At 42.4% G+C, this 20750-nt stretch overlaps 1 long non-coding RNA gene across 1 annotated transcript; it reads left to right on the forward strand.

The window, feature by feature from the left end:
- The first annotated feature begins 45 nt into the window (after positions 1-45).
- Positions 46-20348, forward strand: LOC113893344. Its single transcript, XR_003511294.1, has 3 exons — positions 46-344; positions 882-977; positions 20309-20348. It is a non-coding gene; the product is annotated as an uncharacterized LOC113893344 (long non-coding RNA).
- The last annotated feature ends 402 nt before the right edge of the window (positions 20349-20750 follow it).

A 20750-nucleotide genomic window follows, 5' to 3' on the forward strand; every position in this document is an offset into this window, starting at 1 on the left:
GGGCCGGCCCGCGCGAGAGCGCGCTCTGCTGCACTGCGCCGGGGCCGGCGGGCCTGAGGCTCTGGGCGTGGGCGCCGCCGCGCGGGGGCGGGCCCTGGCCTCCTGCAGCTGTGAGCCTCTGGCTCCCGGGGGGATTCGGCCGCCCCGCAAGCCGGTAACCCGGTCCTTCACGTGGGAAATCTTGAGGCGGCGCAGCCACGAGGGCAGGGCTCCGGAGCCGCGCAGCCGGGACTCGGGGGCCCTGGCAGTCGGGATAGCCCACGCCAGCAAATCCCGCTGTCCCGATCCGAGACCCCCGGGACCCGTCCTCAGCGACCTGGGGTGCAGCCATCACCCCGCTCCAGGTACTAGCTTTGGGACGCTCAGGCTTGAATCCAGATGTGCATCGCTCCTGGAAAAAGAAAGACGCACCCCTTCCTCCGCCCTCAAAAAGATCGTCCCGCAGGGGTGCTTCCGGGGGGGACACCCCGGAAAACACGGATAAAGCTTGGGATTTCTTGCTGAAGAAGCCTTTTTAAAATGATCCCAAACTGCCCTCACCGGTCTTGAATCACGAATAACCACATTTAAAATGAACGCCCTCAAAACCCGCACGTCCCCATCTGCTACATTTTAATGTAATCCAGGAATTCAGAACTGAAGTTATTTAAACTGAATTCGCTGAAATGCGAACCAGAGAAAATGACTAAAGGCATTTTTAAACGGATATTAGGGCTCCATGGTGGGTAGCGGGGATTGGGTTTTAGAAATGTGCTGATGGCACTGTTATAGAAAAGTATTTATTAGCTATTAAAAATCGAAAATCTAAACTGCTCAGAGAACGATATAGCAAGAAGCATTATTTCGTAGGGATCCTGATACTAACCTGTTTTGTGTTAAAGCCAAATCAGGAAGAAGCCTGCAATCCGACAGTATCAGATTTATTTGTAATCAGGAGGGAGGGCACTCCAGAGGAAGCTTGGATACCGCTCAGAAAGGTAGGAGAAAGCATCTTCTGTGAGGTTTAGGTTCCCGCCAGAGGAGGTCTGTAGGGTCTGGGTGAGCGGGATCGGTTCTGGATTGGACGCTGTTTCTGAGGCGGGATTTGGGAAAGAGGGGTAACCCGGGATTGGATGCTGTCAGTGGGAGAGGGCGGCTCAGTAATTGGGTAGTCTAGTAATAAAAGAAAAAAGCAAAGTGTGTCTGGGCATCATTGGCAAGAGAAAAGTATCTCTCGGAGCCGGGTGAATATGGCATTTTACAGACGCTGCATGGTTGGGGGTAAAAATAGGATCTCTGTTAACTTTGTGGCTGGTTTTATCAGTGTCTGTTCTCCCTGCACAGTTGCTTTTTCTCATTTTGGTCTGAGCTGATTTTCATTGTTTTGGTCCTGGCCCAAACCAAGAATTTTGGTTCTGATTCCTACACTTATTATGCAGAGTTAAACAGAATTAGGGTTCTGCTTTTGGTGCTCCAAACTGCTTTCAGACACAGTTTAACATGGACAGAAATAATTCTTGCCACAACAATTCAGTTTTCCTCTTGTCCCATTAGTGTAGATAAGATCGAATTAGAGAACTAAAGGGAGTATGTGGAATTTGACATGTGTTTAACTTGGGGATGAGGTGCGGTTACTGACCAGAGTCCTTGGACCCTTTAATCAATAGAAATTGATAAGAGGCCAGGCTTCAGGCAAAGCTTTATTGGGACCCACATCAGGAGGAAGTGAATTCAAGTAACAAGTGCCCTTGCTTGCTCTCCCAGGAGGTCAGGCTGGTTTCTTAAATGGAATAAGTGTTGGGCTGATTGGTGGGATGGGCCGGGGGACAGGGGATTTAGGTGGTCTGCTCACCCCCTTGGTGGTACTGTGTGTAAGGGTGATATGAAATACTCTGCTCCCCACACCACCAAAATGGCAGTTGGTTTATGGCCTGTTTGTGTCTTATTTTTGACAATTGCCCTAGCTGCACGCGTAGTTAATTTTAGTCCCTTATGGTTTCTCTGTATTCTGCTGCTCGAGACTTTTGTCCAGGTACAAATGCAAGCAGTCTGATGGAGAGTCCCAGGTCCCAGTTAGCTCAGTGCTCTCATTCACTATGCTGGACCTCTGCCAGGTTTCCTGTTCAGGAGGATATTAAAAGAGAAGACTTACATGAGGGCTTCCCTGGTGGCTCAGATGGTAAAGAATCTGCCTGCAACACAGGAGATGTGAGTTTGATCCCTGGATCTGGGAGATCCCTTGGAGAAGGAAATGACAACCCACTCCAGTATTCTTGCCTGGGGAATTCCATGGACAGAGGAGCCTGGTGAGCTACAGTCCATGGGGTCCCAAAACATCGGACGCAACTGAACAACTAACACACACACACACACACGAGGACTTTCACTAGGACAGTCTGGATGTGTGGTAACTTACAGGCCTAGACTGTGACCGGGCTGCTTTCATAATGGTCCATGGCAGTGCTGCCCCTGACCTCTTCCCCAGGCTCCTGTCCCATCGCTGCGCAGATGTATCCTGATTAGTTTACGTCCCCTACGGTATCAGATCAGGCTGCCAGGGTGGCTCAGCGGTAAAGAACCTGCCTGCAGTGCAGGAGCTGCAGGAGAGGCAGGTTTGATCCCTGGGTAGCAAAGATGCCCTGGAGGAGGGCATGGCAACCCACTCCAGTATTCTTGCCTGGAGAATCCCATGGACAGAGGAGCCTGGCGGGCTCCAGTCCATACGGTCACTAAAGAGTCAGACACAACTGAAGAAACTTAGCACACATGCATGTACGCTTGCAAGATATTAGATCAGCAACCAGGGGCTCCTCTCTCATTGACTTATTTATACCTAAGAATCAAACTGAGAGTTGGAAATTGAACTAAAGTTGGTTCAGCTGATTTATACTGCTTAGGAAACGTTCTTCTATCCAGATTTCCCAGGCTAGTCAGACCACCTGGGTTTGAATCCTGTTTCTGTCGTGTTTACATTCTTCCCTACATATCTGAGTCCAGTTTCATTTCTACTCTTAGTTTCTGTTTGAGGACAGAGTATTTCTTCTTCTGTTTACTTTTCCTTTCCTTGAGGAAATGGTGGTGGAGACAAAAGCCCTGTTGAGGCAGATACAGCCTGCATGAGAAAACCTGGGTTATGTTATCTTTGCTGAAAGTTTATTCTAGCTCATATCTCTTATCTCTTTCCCATAAGGAAATGCCCTGAGACTTCACATTGTCCCCCCATCTTAAAGTCCCGGAACTTTCACTTTCACTGTAAACCTCAGCTCCATGGTTCATTTTCTCTACCTCACCAGACTTTCTTGCAGCTATTTCTAGTAATGTACAACAGTCACAAAATGAAACACGAAACCAAACTAGGTTGGTTTCTCTGCCAATTAGTGTGAATCTCAGATATTTGCTATCTTTATCAGTGTAGCTTGAGTTAGGTAGGTGGATGAAAGGGCACAGTTAAGAAGTAACCTCACTCATTCTTCTCTGCTTTGTTTTAGAGTATTATGCTCCTTTGTGTCCCTGTCTTTTTTTTATTTCTTTCTTTTTAACTTTAGGATATGTCACTTTCATTTTTTGATTGCTAAATTGGTGAGTTTTCTAGACCTTTTTTTTTTTTTAAACAGGTATTAAGGGAGAAAATCTGTAGTGCAGTTTTAATTGACCATCTGGACATTTCAAAAATCCCCCACAGCTGAAAGTTTTCCTCCATCCTCACTCAGCTTTTAATCCACTAATATAATTAGGTACTAGAGCAGGGGTCCCCAGTCTCTAATCTAACGCCTGATGATCTGAGGTGGAGCTGATGTAATAATAGAAGTTAAAGGGCACAATAAATGTCATGTGTTTGAATCATCCCCCTGACCCTGGTTGGTACAAAAATTGTCTTCCACGAAACTGGACCCTGGCACCAAAAAGATTGGGAACTGCTGTTCTGGAGACTATTCTCAGATTTCTGAACCTGAGAGTTCCCTGACACCTCCACCCCTTAGTGGTGAGTTTGGGTTCTTTCTACGATTGGTTACCTCATTCATTGCAAGACTTTTTTCCTAATTTCATCCCCTGAGATTGATCTCAAATTCAACTTTTGGGATACTTGCCATTAGATTAGTCAATTATGAGAAGACAGTGGGAACTACAGATTTCAAAACATACATACACACAATTTTGCATAAATATTAGAGAGTTCAGGACTTTCTCAGCATAGTCTATGGAGCCCAGGTTGGAAAAAAAAGAAAAATCCTGATTGTGATAAATGATGACTCTAGTTCTTGACTAATAACTTTAACCTTTAAAGAACTTTGAGAAGTCATCTAGTTTATCCTGGGTTAAAATAAAATTAAAATAATTCTCAGTAAGTATATGGGCTTCCTTGGCAGCTCAGCAGTAGAGAATCTGCCTGCCAATGCAGGAGACACAGGTTCCATTCCTGGGCTGGGAAGATCCCCAACAGTAGGAAATGTTAACCAGCTGTTGACTTTTTTTGTGACTACACATACAGATCAAGTAACACCCTAGTGGATGTTCATTTAACTTGCTTTGAGACTCACTATGGTCTATTACAGAGAAGGCAATGGCAACCCACTCCAGTACTCTTGCCTGGAAAATCCCATGGATGGAGGAACCTGGTAGGCTGCAGTCCATGGGGTCGCTAAGAGTCGGACACGACTTAGCGACTTCACTTTCACTTTTCACTTTCATGCATTGGAGAAGGAAATGGCAACCCACTCCAGTGTTCTTGCCTGGAGAATCCCAGGGACAGCGGAGCCTGGTGGGCTGCCGTCTGTGGGGTTGCACAGAGTCGGACACGACTGCAGCGACTTAGCAGCAGCAGCAGCAGCAGGGTCTATTAGTCATTATTACTGAGCTCTGTGGATGAAGATATTCTGGTTGTCATTCTGGCCTTGCAGCCCATTATCACAATTATGTCCACTTTCCTTCTGTAGGTTAAGTGCTACCATCTGGCCTCCACTGTTTTGGATTCCTATCAATCCAAATAATGTTAAGGAACCCAGTCCCATAGCAGCATCTCTTCTCTGTCACCTGTAATGGATAACTGCCACTGGGCTTCTTGGAGATGTCAATGGTACCCTCATCACCGACTTTCTTACTGCCTTGGAGATGGGTGCACCCACCAGGCTCTTACAGAGAACATGGTCAGATGGTGTGTTCTTAGGTATAATATTATAAATTTTTCTTACATTCTAACCTCTCTGAGCCTTCGGACACCTTCCTCAAGGCAGTCAAGGCACTTCTAGAGTCTGTGCTTCATTTCCTATACGTCTTCACCCTATCCAAGGTCTAAGGAGCCATCCTAGCAATATATTACTTAGCTCATGTGTCCTGCCACGTCATGAAACGTCCTTCCACGTCCAGATGGTTTTCAACCTCAGTGAGTTTTCTGCTGTCCTTCTTTGCCTTCCCTGGTCTGGCACTTTGAGGATTCACTCCTCCGTTCCTTCAGGTAAATAAATATTAACCAGGTCTTACAGATCTTTGTTTCTGTGTCTGTTGCTTCATACAGGTTTACTGTAAGGTCTCCAGAAAAGGGAGGCTATTCTTAAGCAAAGCAGAGGAAGCTACTTGTACCAACACAGACTTCACAAGACATTTTGACAATTTCTCAGGCTTGTTCACCTAAATGCTACTGTTGGAAGTGTCAGGATTCTGCTTTTTCCCCTTCTAGGGCCCTGCCTTTAGCATAGAAGACTTGTCAAGACAGTATATTCAGTCTTCTGTGTAGCTCTGTGACCTTCCAGCTCAGTCCTGGATCTGATTATCAGCACAGTTTGCTTTGTGGATACAAAAAATAAGTATCCCTTTAAGTACTGCCTTAGAGGCTTTCTGATTTTCATAGCCTGCCTGGAGTTAAGTGCTGGTAACATGGGTCTATCCTTTAAGTCTTCATGCCCTGCCATGCATGTGTGCTCACGTAGCCCGCTAGGCTCCTCTGTCCATGGAATTTTCCAGGCAGGAATACTGGAGCTGGTTGCCATTTCCTTCTCCAGGGGACCTTCCCAACCCAGGGATCAAACCCATGACTCTTGAGTCTCTTGCACTGGCAGGCAGATTCTTTACCACTGTGCCGCCTGGGAAGAAAGTCTTCATGAGTCCTTAACAAAAATAAGTCAATCTACAGGTCTTATAACTGCCATTGTCTTCACACTGTTCAAGGGCCATCCTTAGTTCATAAACAAGTGCTTGACTTTCTACCTGTGATTTTGCACATGGTACTGTATATATGTAAGTGCCACTCTCTCAGTGCGTCCAACCCTCTCCTTCCCCCACCCCACCCCCCAGCCTCCATGTCTTTCTGTTGTCTACGAGCATAGGTTTTGAGCTGGTCGTCACTCTGGGTACCTGGAGCTTTGTCCTGATGAGAGCCTTTGGAGAGCTGTGTAAATTGTCCCTCAGAATTGTCAGCAGTGTCTGACATGGAAGAGTTGATGGTTGATTCTCTGGCTCTACCGTTCAGTGTCAACTCCTTCCACCTCCCAGTCTGTACCTGTGCTGAAACAGCTGGGTGGGCTTCTGGAGGCATCCCAGGTGGCGGCGGCACAGAATTTCTACAGCAGTAGCAAGAGATGTCCCAGGCAGTTGACACAGACCATGGCCAACCATAGTTGGCTCCAGCATAAATGGCTGGAGCAAAATGGTAAGCCAAGAAAATATGAAGAATGAATGAGTATGTCTACATACATGTACATCTGACTTATTGTGATGATCAGACTATACCAGAATTATTTCTCGGTGTGCTGTCACAAGTCCTAGATGCTAAGTACTTTAAAAATAGGAACATGGGATAAATTGGTATTATGTGTCTCCTGAAATGATGCACTGAGAAGAAGCCAATGTCACTTCTGTGATATTCCTACCAAAAGTCATATCCTGAATCTAATCATGAAGCAGAAACATCTGACAAACCCAAAGTGAGGGACATTCTACAATATATGGCCTGTACTCCTTAAAAATGTCACTGTCATGAAGGACAAAGGAAGAGTGCGAAATTAGTCTGAGTTAAATAAAAATTGAATGCAATATATGACCCAGAATCTTATGTTGCTATAGCAGACAACATATGTTGCTATTGGAACAAGTGGCAAAATTTGAATACGATCTGTATAGTAGACAGTACTTTTGTATCAATCCACCTTCCTGATTTTAATCATTGCCTTATGATTATATGAAAGAATGTTCTTGTTTTTAGGAAATTTATGCTGAAGTATTTAAGTATAATGGAACGTTATGACAAAGTCTCAAAGAGAAAATAATAAAATGTTAATGTTTGAAGAATCTGGGTAAAGGATATATAGCAATTCTGTCGGAGAACGCAATGGCACCCCACTCCAGGACTCTTGCCTGGAAAATCCCATGGATGGAGAAGCCTGGAAGGCTGCAGTCCATGGGGTCGCTGAGGGTCAGACAAAACTGAGCGACTTCACTTTCACTTTTCACTTTCATGCATTGGAGAAGGCAATGGCAACCCACTCCAGTGTTCTTGCCTGGAGAATCCCAGGAACGGGGGAGCCTGGTGGGCTGCCGTCTATGGGGTCGCACAGAGTCGTACACCACTGAAGCGACTTAGCAGCGGCAGCAGCAGCAGCAGCAATTCTGTATTCACTTACCACAGCAAAGATCTGAAATTATGTCAAAACAAAGAATTTTAATTTTAAACAAATGGATACTTATTTATTCACATATATGTATGTTGCTGCTGCTGCTGCTGCTGCTAAGTCGCTTCAGTGGTGTACGACTCTGTGCGACCCCATAGACGGCAGCCCACCAGGCTCCCCCGTTCCTGGGATTCTCCAGGCAAGAACACTGGAGTGGGTTGCCATTGCCTTCTCCGACATATATGTATATATGTGTATAAATGTGCGTGTGTAATTAACTAATTAATTATCAAGCACCCAGAGCAATGCTTGCTGTCATGTAGTAGGTTTTCAGTAAATGTTTTATCAATAGAATCATCAAAGGAGTGCTCTGAAACAAAGCAAGGGTGGGTTTCTATGTGATCCAGCACTTCCTTTCCCCACTGTGATAATTCCAGACACAATGCTTAGGATTCAAGCTGTTTCACCATAAGCTACCACATAATTTCCAAATGCAAACTGTACTTTTTTTTTTTTAACTTTACAATATTGTATTGGTTTTGCCATACATTGACATGAATCCGCCATTGGTATACATGTGTTCCCCATCCTGAACCCCCCTCCCACCTCCCTCCCCATCCCATCCTTCTGGATCATCCCAGTGCACCAGCCTCAAGCACCCTGTCTTATGCATCGAACCTGGACTGGTAATTCATTTCACATGTGATAATTTACATGTTTCAATGCCATTCTCCCACATCATCCCCCCCTTACCCTCCCACAGAGTCCAAAAGACTGTTCATACATATGTGTCTCTTTTGCTGTCTCACATACAAGGTTATCATTACTATCTTTCTAAATTCCATATATATGTGTTAGTATACTGTATTGGTGTTTTTCATTCTGGCTTACTTCACTCTGGATAATAGGTGCCAGTTTCATCCACCTCATTAGAACTGATTCAAATGTATTCTTTTTAATGGCTGAGTAATATCACATTGTGTATACGTACCACAGTTTTCTTATCCATTTGTCTGCTGATGGAAATCTAGGTTGCTTCCAGGTCCTGGGTATTATAAAACAGTGCTGCGATGAACATTGGGGTACACGTGTCTCTTTCCCTTCTGGTTTCCTCAGTTTGTATGCCCAGCAGTGGGATTGTTGGGTCATAAGGCAGTTCTATTTCCAGTTTTTTAAGGAATCTCCACACTGTTCTCCATAGTGGCTGTACTAGTTTGCATTCCCACCAACAGTGTAAGAGAGTTCCCTTTTCTCCACACCCTCTCCAGCATTTATTGCTTGTAGACTTTTGGATAGCAGCCATTCTGACTGGTGTGAAATGGTACCTCATTGTGGTTTTGATTTGCATTTATCTGATAATGAGTGATGTTGAGCATCTTTTCATGTGTTTGTTAGCCATCTGTATGTCTTCTTTGGAGAAATGTCTGTTTAGTTCTTTGGCCCACTTTTTGACTGGGTCATTTATTTTTCTGGAGTTGAGCTGCAGGAGTTGCTTGTATATTTTTGAGATTAATTCTTTGTCCATTGCTTCATTTGCTATTCTTTTCTCCCATTCTGAAGGCTGTCTTTTCACCTTGCTTATAGTTTCCTTTGTTGTGCAGAAGATTTTAATTTTAATTAGGTCCCATTTGTTTATTTTTGCCTTTATTTCCAATATTTTGGGAGGTGGGTCATAAAGGATCCTGCCGTGGTTTATGTTGGAGAGTGTTTTGCCTATGTTTTCCTCTAGGAGTTTTATAGTTTCTAGTCTTACGTTTTGATCTTTAATCCATTTTGAGTTTATTTTTGTGTATGGTGTTAGAAAGTGTTCTAGTTTCATTCTTTTACAAATGGTTGACCAGTTTTCCCAGCACCACTTGTTAAAGAGATTGTCCTTTCTCCATTGTATATTCTTGCCTCCTTTGTCAAAGATAAGGTGTTCATAGGTGTGTGTATTTATCTCTGGGCTTTCTATTTTGTTCCACTGATCTATATTTCTGTCTTTGTGCCAGTACCATACTGTCTTGATGACTGTGTCTTTGTAGTAGAGCCTAAAGTCAGGCAGGTTGATTCCTCCAGTTCCATTCTTCTTTCTCAAGATTGCTTTGGCTATTTGAGGTTTTTTCTATTTCCATACAAATTGTGAAATTATTTGTTCTAGTTCTCTGAAAAATACCATTGGCAGCTTGATAAGGATTGCACTGAATCTATAGATTGCTTTGGGTAGTATACTCATTTTCACTATATTGATTCTTCTGATCCATGAACGTGGTATATTTCTCCATCTATTTGTGTCCTCTTTGATTTCTTTCACCAGTGTTTTATATTTTTCTATATATAGGTCGTTTCTTTAGGTAGATATATTCCTAAGTATTTTATTCTTTTCATTGCAATGGTGAATGGAATTGTTTCCTTAATTTTTCTTCCTATTTTCTCATTGTTAGTGTATAGGAATGCAAAGGATTTCTGTGTGTTGATTTTATATCCTGCAACTTTACTATATTCATTGATTAGCTCTAGTAATTTTCTGGTGGAGTCTTTAGGGTTTCAAACTGTACTTTAAAAGTGTACCTTGACCTAACATTTAAGGAGAAAATTACACTGATTCTCTACAATCTTTTTTAGAGGACAGAAGCAGAAAGAATACTTCCTAATTCATTCTAGTGCTAATTCACTAGCATTCCTCTAATATCAGGATAAGACAAAGATGTTATTAACACAAGAACAGAAGGATTCAGAGCAATTTCTCTCATGAATGCTAATGCCAAAATTCTAAACAAAATACTAGCAAATTGAATCCAACAATATATAAAAAGAAGTATGGCCTACAACCAAATTGGAATTATCCCAGCCACTCAGGTGATTCAATGGAAATAAATTAACATAATCCATCACATCAAAAGGCTAAAAAAGAGAAATAAGATCATATCAATACATGAGGAAGAGGCACTTGACAAAATCCAATACCCATTCATCATAAAAACTCTCAGTAAATTAGCAATATAGGGAGAACTTCCTCAACTTGATTTTAAAAACTAAAAAAATGTATGATATAGGTAACATCATACTTAGTGGTGAGAAACTAGAAGCTTTCACACTAAAATCAGAAATAAGGGGAAGATATTCCCTCTTATTGCTCCTTTGAAACACTATATTGGAGATACTGGCTAATTCCATAGAACAAGAAAATGGACTAAAATGTGTACAGCTTGGGAAGGAAGAAATTAAACTGTCTTTGTTTGCAGATGGCATGATTGTCAGAGATTTTACAAAAAGAAACCCCCTGGAGCTAATAACAGATTATAATAAGATTGCAGGACACAAGATTAATACACATAAATCAGTGGCCTTCCAGTGTCAGACTTTATTTTTCTGGGCTCCAAAATCACTGCAGATGGTGACTGCAGCCATGAAATTAAAAGACGCTTACTCCTTGGAAGGAAAGTTATGACCAACCTAGATAGCATATTCAAAAGCAGAGACATTACTTTGCCAACAAAAGTTCGTCTAGTCAAGGCTATGGTTTTTCCTGTGGTCATGTATGGATGTGAGAGTTGGACTGTGAAGAAGGCTGAGTGCCGAAGAATTGATGCTTTTGAATTGTGGTGTTGGAGAAGACTCTTGAGAGTCCCTTAGACTGCAAGGAGATCCAACCAGTCCGTTCTGAAGGAGATCAGCCCTGGGATTTCTTTGGAGGGAGTGATGCTAAAGCTGAAACTCCAGCACTTTGGCCACCTCATGCGAAGAGTTGACTCATTGGAAAAGACCCTGATGCTGGGAGGGATTGGGGGCAGGAGGAGAAGGGGACGACAGAGGATGAGATGGCTGGATGGCATCACTGACTTGATGGACGTGAGTCTGAGTGAACTCCAGGAGTTGGTGATGGACAGGGAGGGCTGGCGTGCTGCAATTCATGGGGTCGCAAAGAGTCGGACACGACTGAGTGACTGATCTGATCTGATCTGATACCTGCAGTGAAACAAGTAGAATTTGAAATTCAAAACACAGTGCAGTTTACAAGCATGAAATAACAAGGCATAAACACAACAAATATGTGCAAGTCCTATGTTAGGAAAACGGCAACCCTCTGAAGAACAAAATTAAAGAACTAACTAAATGGAGAGAGATTTCATGCTCATAGGTAGGAAGACTCAATATTGTTTTTCCCAAATTGATATATAAATCCAATGCAATCCCAATTGAAATCCCAGCAAGTTATTTGCGTTGATATTCAGTCGCTAAGTTGCATCCGACTCTTTGTCACCCCATGGACTGCAACACTCCAGGCTTCCTTGGACTTCACTATCTCCCAGACTTTGCTCAAACTCATGTCCGTTGAGTCAGTGATGCCATCCAACCATCTTGGCCTCTGTCACCCCCCTTTCCTCCTGCCTTCAATCTTTCCCAGCATCAGGATCTTTTCCAATGAATCAACTTACTGCATCAGGTGAAAAAAGTATTGGAGCTTCAGCTTCAGCATCAGTTATTTTGTGGATGTTGACAAAATGATTCTGAAGTATATATGGAGAGACAAAAGATAAAATAGTCAATACAACATTGAAAGAAAAGTACAAAGGTCAAGAATGACACTACCCAATTTAAGACTAACTATAAAGCTATAGTCATCAAGACAATGTTATTGGTGAAAGGCTAGACCAGTAGATCAATGGAACAAAACAGAAAGCCCAGAAACAGAGCCAGAAGTATATAGTCAATTTATCTGACAAATGAGCAAAGGCATTATGACAGAGCAAAAATACTGTTTTCAACAAATGGTACTGGAACAACTGGACATCCACGTGCACAAAAATAATAGTGAATCTAGACATAGACCTTATCGTCTTCACAAAATTTAACTGAAAATGGATGACAGATCTAAATGGAAACTATAAAAACTTCTAGAAGATAGCACAGAGAAAACTTAGATGACCTTTCTTATGGTGATGACTTTTTAAATACATCACCAAACGATGATACATTAAAGAAATAATGGATAAACCAAACTTAATAAAATTAAAAAACTTCTGCTCTGTGAAAAGTAATGTCATAAACATGAGAATACCAGCATCAGACTAGGAAAAAATAATTGCAACAGACACATCTGTTAAAAGACTATTACCCAAATTAAACAAAGAACTCTTAACATTCAACAAGAAAACAAATAACATGATTTAAAAATAGGCCACAGATCTGAATAGACACATTACCCAAGAAGATATACAGATGACAAATATACTTATGAAAAGCTGCTCCACATCATATGTCATTGCTGCTGCTGCTGCTAAGACACTTCAGTCGTGTCCAACTCTGTGCGACCCCAGAGACGGCAGCCCACCAGGCTCCCCTGTTCCTGGGATTCTCCAGGCAAGAACACTGGAGCGGGTTGCCATTTCCTTCTCCAATGCATGAAAGTGAAAAGTGAAAGTGAAGTTGCTCAGTCGTGTCCAACACTTCGTGACCCCATGGACTGCAGCCTACCAGGCTCCTCTGTCCATGGGATTTTCCAGCAAGAGTACTGGAGTGGGGTGCCATTGCCTCATATGTCATTAGGGAAATGCAAATTAAAACAACAATGAGATTTCACTACATACTTATTAGAATGGTCAAAATAGTGAACACTGACATCACCTAATGCCAGCGGTGATGTGGAGGAGTAGGCACTCTCATACCTTGCTGGTGGGAATACAAAATGGTACAGTCACTTTGGAAAATAGTTTGGCAGTTTTTTCCAATATGAATCATGCCATTACCATAAGATCCAGCAATCATGCTTGCTGGTAGTTATCCAAAGGAGTTGAAAATTTATGTCTACGCATAAAAGCCTTCAAATGGATGTTTACAGAAACTATTCATAATTGCCAAAACTTAGAAGCAACCAAAATGTCCTGCAGTAGGAAATGGAAAACTTATATACATACAGACAATGGAATACTATTCAGTGCTAAAATGAGCTAACAAGCCATTAAAAGACATTAAGGAAACTTACATGCATATTACTAAGTGAAAGAAGCTAATTTTAAAAGGCTACATATTATAAGATTCTAACTATATGACATTCTAAAAAAGGCAAAACTATGGAGACAATAAGATCAGTGGTTGTTCAGGGTTGGGAGATGGCTACAGGTGAGAAAAATACAGGCAAAGCACTGAGAATTTTTACGGCATTGAAAATACTCTCTGATACTATCACAGTGCATACATGTCATTAACATTTGTCCGAACCCATAGACTACACTACCAAGAATGAACTGCAATGTAAACTGTGGACTTTGGGTGGTGATGTATGTCAATGTAGGTTCATCAGTTGTAAGAAGTACACCACCCTAAAGAGGGATGGTGGTATTGAGGGAAGCTATAATGTATGAGCACAGGAGATTTACGGGAAATCTCTGTACCTTCTCCTTCATTTTGCTGTGAACCTAAAATTGCTCTAAAAAAGTAAAAGTATTTAAATATGAAAAAAATGCACATTGAATTAACAGCCAATTAGGATTCAGTTCAGTTCAGTTCAGTCACTTGGTCGTGTCTGACTCTTTGCGACCCCATGAATCGCAGCACGCCAGGCCTCCCTGTCCATCACCAACTCCCGGAGTTTACTTAAACTCATGTCCATCGAGTCGGTGATGCCATCCAGCCATCTCATCCTCTGTCATCCCCTTTTCCTCCTGCCCTCAATCCCTCCCAGCATCAGAGTCTTTTCCAATGAGTCACCTCTTCACATATGTTGGCCAAAGTATTGGAGTTTCAGCTTTAGCATCAGTCCTTCCAAAGAAATCCCAGGGCTGGTCTCCTTTAGAATGGACCGATTGGATCTCCTTGCAGTCCAAGGGACTCTCAAGAGTCTTCTCCAGCACCACAGTTCAAAAGCATCAATTCTTCAGCGCTCAGCCTTCTTCACAGTCCAACTCTCACATCCATACATGACCACAGGAAAAACCATAGCCTTGACTAGACGAACCTTTGTTGGCAAAGTAATGTCTCTGCTTTTGAATATGCTATCTAGATTGGTCATAACTTTCCTTCCAAGGAGTAAGTGGCTTTTAATTTCCTGGCTGCAATCACCCCAGTGATTTGGAGCCCCAAAAAATAAAGTCTGACACTGTTTCCACTGTTTCCCCATCTATTTTCAATGAAGTGATGGGACCAGATGCCATGATCTTAGTTTTCTGAATGTTGAGGTTTAAGCCAACTTTTTCACTCTCCTCTTTCACTTTCATCAAGAGGCTTTTTAGTTCCTTTTCACTTTCTGCCATAAGGGTGGTGTCATCTGCATATCTGAGGTTATTGATATTTCTCCTGGCAATCTTGATTCCAGCTTATGCTTCTTCCAGCCCAGCATTTCTCATGATGTATACTCTGCATATAAGTTAAATAGCAGGGTGACAATATACAGCCTTGACGTACTCCTTTTCCTATTTGGAACCAGTCTGTTGTTCCATGTCCAAGTCTAACTGTTGCTTCTTGACCTGCATACAGATTTCTCAAGAGGCAGGTCAGGTGGTCTGGTATTCCCATATCTTTCAGAATTTTCCACAGTTTGTTGTGATCCAGACAGTCAAAGGCTTTGGCATAAAGCAGAAGTAGATGTTTTTCTGGAACTCTTCTTTTTCGATGATCCAACAGATGTTGGCAGTTTGACCTCTGGTTCCTCTGCCTTTTCTAAATCCAGCTTGAAAACATGCATTCTTGGGCAAGTGCAAATGAAATAAACTGGGAAATATGCCTCTGTGAAAACATAAAAAGTTAAATATATTCTGGAATGTACTGTAATGGTTCTATGTAGTAGAGAACAAAAATCCTCCAAGAAAATGAATTAGTTTAAGTAAAGGGGATAAAGGTGAATTCTCTGGAAATGACCTTAATAATAAATTTTTATTGAATGAAATAAAAGAATAGGGATGATATCGTAAACATCTTTATATTCTCAGTATTAGGAAGTCACCTGGCCTCTGTTAGGTGCTTTCTAGTAAAGCCCAATACTGCTGCCGTCATCTCTTCTACCTTATACTCAGGGAGAGCCCACCTGAGGAGGAACCTAAGCAGAGAACAGCAGCCGAGAGTTGGAGGCTAAGGCATAGCCCTCTAGTTGTTGTTGCTTAGCTGCTTATTCTGGAGAAGGCAATGGCACCCCACTCCAGTACTCTTGCCTGGAAAATCCCATGGACAGAGGAGACTGGTAGGCTGCAGTCCACGGGGTCGCTAGGAGTCGGACACGACTGAGCAACTTCAATTTCACTTTTCACTTTCCTGCATTGGAGAAGGAAATGGCAACCCACTCCAGTGTTCTTGCCTGGAGAACCCTAGGGACAGGGGAGCCTGGTGGGCTGCTGTCTATGGGGTCGCATAGAGTCGGACACGACTGAAGCAACTTAGCAGCAGCAGCAGCAGCAACAGCTGCTTATTCGTGTCTCACTCTTTGCAACCCCATGGACTGTCGCTCACCAGGTTCCTCTGTCCATGGGATTTCCCAGGCAAGAATACTGGAGTGAGTTGCCATTTCCTTCTCCAATAGCCTTCTAGAGTAAGCCCTGAACTCAGTGATGCTTGAAAATGGTTAATCCCTCAACTTTCTTTTACATAAACCCAGGAATTCTCTTCTGGAAAATCCCAGGTACCGAGGAGCCTGGTAGGATGCAGTCCATGGGGTCGTGAAGAGTCGGACACTTACTGAGCGACTTCACTTTCACTTTTCACTTTCATGCATTGGAGAAGGAAATGGCAACCCACTCCAGTGTTCTTGCCTGGAGAATCCCAGGGACAGAGGAGCCTGGTGGGCTGCCGTCTATGGGGTCACACAGAGTCGGACACGACTGAAGCGACTTAGCAGCAGCAGCAGCTGCAGCAGTTTGAGTCAGGCTCCTGCACTTGTAGTCAAAACTCACCACCACCAAACAAGCTAAAATGAAAGCAGCTGGTTTGTCCTACTCGGGGATTCCCTATGTTGGAGATATACCTACCTTGAATTGAAACCAAAGTAAATAGGTCCTTCACTTAATCTTTGTGTGACAAACGGTACTGGAACTCACACCAGTGCTGGTGACCTTCTCCTTTGCATTTGTCTACTGCCTCCTGTGTCTTTCCCAGTTACACTTGAGATCTGGACCAATCCCTCCTTTAAATTTCACACATGGCATAATCACGCTGTTTCTTACCTCCATCTTACATAACGTCCAAAAAACTGTTTTCTGTGCTTTTGGCACTGAGCCAGCCCATCCTCTAGGATTCATATTTTTGAGCCTAATGGTTACAGTAAACCATATCATTGTGCAGCTTTTTAAAGAGGATGTGAATGTCTGAGGCTTTCATTCCTGGGTCTGGTGAATGCAAGTAAAACTGTGAAGATCCAGATGGACTGGGGAGCTTTTCCTCAAACCAAAATCATCATTTTATTATACATGACCCTGGCACCTGTATAATTCTAATTTTAATAATAAGCTTTAAAATTTTCAGGCTTTTTAAATATGAAACTCAAAAACGTGCACTCTTTCTTGGAAATCATCTGCAATACAAAAGACTCAGTCACAAAAAGAATAGAAGTCAGAGAAAAAGAAAAATTGTTAATAAATACATGAGAAGTGCTAGATCTCATTCATGATTACAGCAATGCATAGTAAAATAACAACATTTTACCATGTTTCACTACCAGATTGACAAACATTTAAAACAGATGCTTACAGACACATGCTCTTTGTCAGAGCTCAGGCTGGCATAGCCTTTTTGGATGGCATTTTCATGGTTATCTATCTAAATATCAAGTACATCTACTCTTTGACCCAGCAATTCCATTTCTAGAAATTTGCCTTATTGATCAGAAAAGGCAATGGCAACCCACTCCAGTACTCTCACCCAGAGAATCCCATGGATGGAGGAGCCTGGTAGGCTGCAATCCATGGGGTCGCTGCAGGTCGGACATGACTGAGCGACTTCAGTTTCACTTTTCACTTTCATGCATTGGAGAAGGAGATGGCAACCCACTCCAGTGTTCTTGCCTGAAGAATCCCAGGGACGGGGGAGCCTGGTGGGCTGCCATCTATGGGGTCACACAGAGTTGGACACGACTGAAGCGACTTAGCAGCAGGAGCAGCCTTATAGATACATAAGTATGCAAGAATATATATTACAGAGTTACTTGTAGCAGTGGTTGTAATAGTGAAATTGTATTTTAATTGTATTTCAGTAGATAAACATTATTAGTTAAATGCATTACAGTGCATCCATACTATGAAATATGTGTGTGACATGGACAGATTGTTAGGAAAAAGCTAAGTATAAGAGTGTGTGTGTACAGGCATAAGCTCATTTGTGGGGAACAACTGTACATGCTTAAACACCTGGAACAACACATATCAAACAGTGTAACTTCCGGGAAGTGGGACTGGAGAACAAAGAATAGGATGATTTCTTTTTATTTCTCGACTTTTTCTGTTTGTACAACAAGCATATATTACTTTTACAATAAAATATATATATTTAAATTCGGTCACAATTTTTCATTACTGCAAAATCCATAAAAGAATGGATTAAACTGTGAAAATACAATTAAACTGTGCTATAAAATTAAACACTAATTAAATCATGCCTCTTTGCCACTGTCAGAGCATGTGATATTTTAGGATGATAATCAATTTAAGTATGAGAGGAAAGTAAATAAATAAAAGTGTATGAAACTTAAAGATTAGGCATTTTTTAATCTACATAGATTATATGTGTTTTGTTGCTAAGTCATGTCTTACTCTTTTGCCACCCTGTAGACTGTAGCCCGCCAAACTACTCTGTCCATGGGATTTCCCAGGCAATAATACTGGAATGGGTTACCATTTCCTTCTCCAGGGGACCTTCCTGACCCAGGGGTTAATCTGATGTCTCCTACATTGGCAGGAGGATTCTCTACCACCAAGCCACCAGGGAAACCCAAAGATTTAATAGTACTAATATAAATGAACTGCTGAATTCAATTTTATGAGAGCAACTTTACGCATGGAATTATACTTTCAACAACCAGCAGTGAAGTCACTGGTGTTGTTTATCTTCAAGTTCACATGTCTTCCTATTGCCCTGCCATTGCTATCTCTGATAGGGCAGTAAAAATTATTTTGCAAGATCAGTTCAATTCAGTTCAGTCACTCAGTCGTGTCCGACTCTTTGCGACCCCATGGACCACAACATTTAAGGCCTCCCTGTCCATCACCAGCTCCTGGAGTTTACTCAAACTCAGGTCCATTGAGTCAGTGATGCCATCCAACCATCTCATCCTCTGTCGTCCCCTTCTCCTCCTGCCTTCAATCTTTCCCAGCATCAGGGTCTTTTCCAATGAGTCAGCTCTTTGCACCAGGTGGCCAAAGTATTGGAGTTTCAGCTTCAACGTCAGTCCTTCCAATGAACACCCAACCTTTAGGATGGACTGGTTGGATCTCCTTGCAGTCCAAGGGACTCTCAAGAGTCTTCTCCAACACCACAGTTCAAAACCATCAATTCTTCGGTGCTCAGCCTTCTTTATAGTCCAACTCTCACCTCCGTACATGACTGCTGGAAAAATCATAGCCCCGACTAGATGGACCTTTGTAGGCAAAGTAATGTCTCTGCTTTTGAATGTGCTATCTAGGTTGGTCATAACTTTCCTTCCAAAGAGTAAGCATCTTTTAATTTCATGGCTGTAATCACCATCTGCGTGCTTTTGGAGCCCCCCAAGATAAAGTCAGCCACTGTTTCCTCTGTTTCCGCATCTATTTGCCATGAAGTGATGGTACTGAATGCCATGATCTTAGTTTTCTGAATGTTGAGCTTTAAGCCAACTTTTTCACTCTCCCCTTTCACTTTCATCAAGAGGCTCTTTAGTTCTTCTTAGCTTTCTGACACAAGGGTGGTGTCATCTGCATATCTGAGGTTATTGATATTTCTCCTGGCAATCTTGATTCCAGCTTGTGCTTCTTCCAGCCCAGCATTTCTCATGATGTACTCTGCATATAAGTTAAATAGCAGGGTGACAATATACAGCCTTGATGTACTCCTCTTCCTATTTGGAACCAGTCTGTTGTTCCATGTCCAGGTCTAACTGTTGCTTCTTGACCTGCATACAGATTTCTCAAGAGGGAGGTCAGATGGTCTGGTATTCCCATGTCTTTCAGAATTTTCCACAGTTTATTGTGATCCACACAGTCAAAGGCTTTGACATAGTCAATAAAGCAGAAATAGATGTTTTTCTGGAACTCTCTTGCTATTCGATGATCCAGCAGATGTTGCCAATTTAATCTCTGGTTTCTCTGCCTTTTCTAAAACCAGAGTGAACACAAGATCAGCATTGCCGAATTCTCCCAACTTCCTATCCTTGCCCTAGAGAAAGCCAGGTTCTCTGGAATTATGGCCGGGGTTCTGGTGTTCTGGTGTGTCTGTAGAGGAAGGCACTATGTTATAGCTGGGGACAGTTGTTCTTCCTTTGCTTTGTAAGCAGAGATACGAGAAGTGTTTGAGTTACTAGAATTTGCCTCTGACTAGAAGACTGAATTAAGTATCCCCATGACACCCCTTTATTGACTATGCCAAAGCCTTTGACTGTGTGGATCACAATAAACTGTGGAAAATTCTGAAAGACATGGAAATACCAGACCACCTGACCTGCCTCTTGAGCAACCTGTATGCAGGTCAGGAAGCAACAGTTAGAACTGGACATGGAACAACAGACTGGTCCCAAATCAGGAAAGGAGTATGTCAAGGATGTACATTGTCACCCTGCTTATTTAACTTATATGCAGAGTACATCATGAGAAATGCTGGGCTGGAAGAAGCACAAGCTGGAATCAAGATTGCAGGGAGAAATATCAATAACCTCAGATATGCAGATGACACCACCCTTGTGTCAGAAAGCGAAGAAGAACTAAAGAGCCTCTTGATGAAAGTGAAAGTGGAGAGTGAAAAAGTTGGCTTCAACCTCAACATTCAGAAAATGAAGATCATGGCATCTGGTCCCATCACTTCATGGAAAATAGATGGGGAAACAGTGAAAACAGTGGCTGACTTTATTTTGGGGGGCTCCAAAATCACTGCAGATGGTGATTGCAGCCATGAAATTAAAAGACGCTTACTCCTTGGAAGGAAAGTTATGACCAACCTAGATAGCATATTAAAAAGCAGAGACATTACTTTGCCAACAAAGGTCTGTCTAGTCAAGGCTATGGTTTTTCCAGTAGTCATGTA

Source organism: Bos indicus x Bos taurus, chromosome 5, assembly GCF_003369695.1.
Source record: "Bos indicus x Bos taurus breed Angus x Brahman F1 hybrid chromosome 5, Bos_hybrid_MaternalHap_v2.0, whole genome shotgun sequence".
NCBI lineage: Eukaryota > Metazoa > Chordata > Mammalia > Artiodactyla > Bovidae > Bos > Bos indicus x Bos taurus.